This window comes from Choristoneura fumiferana, chromosome Z (assembly GCF_025370935.1).
Source record: "Choristoneura fumiferana chromosome Z, NRCan_CFum_1, whole genome shotgun sequence".
Classification (NCBI taxonomy): domain Eukaryota; kingdom Metazoa; phylum Arthropoda; class Insecta; order Lepidoptera; family Tortricidae; genus Choristoneura; species Choristoneura fumiferana.
This window is the reverse complement of record NC_133472.1, coordinates 23,437,378-23,440,889: the sequence shown is the minus strand read 5'-3', so window position 1 is coordinate 23,440,889 and position 3,512 is coordinate 23,437,378.

Genomic DNA, 3,512 nt, shown 5'->3' with positions numbered 1-3,512 from the left:
AGGTCTGCATGCCATGTACGCGGACCTTCTCGGCAAAATCTCCGGGTCACTAGACAGGCTCCTAAAGAGGGATGATACTAGCGTTGAGGATAGGCTGAGCTCCAATGAGTTGGCCCTCGAGATCTCTAAGTTACGGGCTGAGATACGCCAAATGTCGTCCGAGAGCGAGGCATTGAGAGCGGACCTGAGAGCGGTCGTGGGGACGGGGGCACGGATCCTGGAGGGCAAGGACCAACTAGAGTGTCACTTTAGAGAGGCAGCCAGCAGCACCCGGGAGATACGGGACTCCATCAGGAACATGGAGGCTGCTCCTGGGGCAGCCGCAGCGGTCATTAATACTATAAAGGATGCAGAAACAAACATCTCGGGTAGCATCAATAAAGTGCACGCTGTGACAGTCAACGGAATAGCCGACCTGAGGGAGGAAATCTCGGCTGCGGCGGTCTTTGCTACGGGCTGTGTTCCGGGAGTTACGACACTCAGGGAGGAGATGGAAGAGGACGGGGGGGTGGACTCGGGAGCGGGCGGAGGAGAGGAACTGGGATGGACAAAGGTCGAGCCAAGGTCGGCTGGAAGAAGGAGAAGAAGACAGGCTGCTGATACGGAGAGAGCCCCTCCCAGACCGAGCTTTCCGCTCATCCTGGAGTCCAGGGACCCACGGCATACTAGTGCCTCCATAATTTCTGCCCTCAAGAACAGTGTTGATGCCTCGGATCTTGGGGTGGGCGTGGATTTCGTAAGAGGCCTTAAAAACTAAAAGGCCGTTATTGGTCTGGTCTCGGATAAGGATAGGGAAACCATGGCGGGGGCGATCAAACTTAGGTGCAGTAACCTGAGTGTGGGTGCCCCGGCTATGAAAAAACCTTTGCTGCGCCTGCTGGGGGTGGCTGGGGACATCACGGACCTCCAAATCCCGTCGGCTTTGCTGAGGCAAAATGGGGCGCTCCTGTGTAGGGGGGACGGCGTCCAACCGGAAATAAGGGTTCTGAGAAGAACTAAGGGCAGGATTCCAGACGTCACTAATGTGATTATGGAGGTTGACGCGGACACGTGGGACCGCCTCAGGGACCAGAAAGTCCGCTTGGGGTACCAGAGGCTGCTGGCTGTGGACCATTCGCCGGTGGTTCAATGTTACAGGTGTTTGGGTTCGGCCATTTCGCGAAGGGTTGCTCGGGGGCCCGTACATGCGGTAGATGTGCGGGCGAGCACGACACGCTGAAGTGCGAGGCCCGGGAAGTTGCCCGATGCGTGAACTGTGCGGGAGCGGGAGGGCGGGGGTCCGAGCTGCGTCACCCGGCATACTCCAGGGAGTGCCAGGAATGGATGAAGTGGGACCGTATCGCGAGATCGCAGATACGGTACTGCTAAGGGCACCCCGGGGACCCAAGGGCGGCGCCGGATCCGTGTCCTTCAGGCGAACTTGGGGCGCGGTTATGCGGCTACTAAGGAACTACTGAAAGACGCTGAGGCTGGGGGGGTGGCAGTATTGATCCTCCAGGAGCCATACGTGGGTTCCAGGGGTGTCCTTACTGCGGCTCACCCAGTCATACAGCGGTCCAGCGGGGAGGGTCCTGTTAAGTCAGCAATTGTCCTGCTGGACAGATCTCTCAGGGTCAGCTGCAATGAGATCCTCCTCACTAAAAACATTGTGCACGCGACAGTTGAGATCGGAGCCCTTGCAACGGCCTTTGTTGGCGTATACATGGAGGGAGATCGTCCTATCGACGGACACTTGAGAGACCTCGGGAGGACACTTGACGGCCTGGCAACGCCCAATGGCAGAGTCTTTTCTAGCATAGTGGACATCACGGCATGCTCCGCCACGATGTTGACTCGCGTGGCGGACTGGCGGGTGGTCACAGAGGATGCGGGTCTGTCCGACCACCAAAGACTAGCATACACGGTGGAGACGGAGGTGGCCAGAGATGATGGAAGTGGTGACTCCACTAGGATTTACAGGACGGATAAGGCAGACTGGAAACTCTTTGCGGAGACGCTCACGCTCCGCTTGGCTAAGGCGGGATTGACTGCGGAAGCTCTGGAGGATGTGGAGGAGGTGGAACGCTTGGAGGAGATAGTGACCACCTTCACCGGTGTGGTCCGACAGGCCAGCGACGCATCGATCCCGAGGTTGAAGCGGCGGGGCGGGGCAAAGCCGGCGCCGTGGTGGTCCGGCGAGCTCGAGGAGTTGAAAGCGCGTACGAAGAGGCTCCGAAGGAGGATCGCAGGAGCTAACCCCAGAAGGAGGGAGATAGTGTGCCGGGAGTACCAGGAAGCCATTATAGGAAACGAAAGGGCCGACGAACTAGCCAAAAATGCCGCATTGCGCGACAAGAGGGCACCAGCTTACGACTGATTCCCGCTCTCCTACGCAAAACGCATATGTAGGGCCAAGACCCTGGATGAGTGGCAGAAGCGGTATGAGCAGGCTACCACGGAGCGGGCACTAAGCTATTTTTTATGGATGTGCGGGCGGCCGGAGAGTGTTGGGGAAATTAGAGCCTAGCAACATTTTGGCGCAGCTGCTTACGGGCCACGGAGGACTCCGGCAGTACCTCCATAGGTTTAAGCTGGCCCCGTCCCCGTACTGTGTTTGCGACGACGAATCCGAGGAGACAGTCACGCATGTGCTTACTGAGTGCCCAAGATTCGCAAGCGCTAGGCTCGATTGCAAACACAGTACGGGTATGGAGATTAGCAGGGAGAACCTGGGGTACTGTTCGGAGATGACCGTGCGAGAGGCGTCTTCCTGCCCTATGCGATTGATATCGTGAAAATAGTAGGAAGACACAATGGGTCTAAGATGATGGTGTGAGGGACCCGGTTCTGCTCCGTCCGGTTGGACGGGGCACAATTGCATACTCTGCATACTGCATAGCCAGAACACAAACACTAAACACTAAACATTAAACACTAAACACTAAGATGATGGTGTGAGGGACCCGGTTCTGCTCCGTCCGGTTGGACGGGGCACAATTGCATACTCTGCATACTGCATAGCCAGAAACACAAACACTAAACACTAAACATTAAACACTAAACACTATACTAACAAATAGATACACACTACACACTACATGGACATACACATTCTTATTCTTGTGTTTATTTTTATTTATTTTTATTTTACTTTTATTTTATTTTATCTTTCAGGTTTGTTTTAATTTCTGTTTTCTGGTTGAGCATTGGTGGTAGTCTGCAATCGAGTCGATTAGAGAGACGATTAGATTAATTAGTCTTATAAGCTTTTAGAAATAGGATTGTATACAGAAATATTTGGCTCATATGGATGACTATCTTGGACTTAATAATTAAGTGAAGTGACTGATTGTCCAAAGTCTGTATGGACAATATACCCATTAGCAATTAATTTTTCTTCAGAAATAAAAGTTGTAGTAGAATGAATTGTTGGGTGCCTTATTTTATGGAATTTATATTGTTTAGTTTGGTTATAAGGATTGTCTAAGTTAATTTCTAAGTAGTTGCCCTGATCGCTCCCGGTTTGGCTCCCT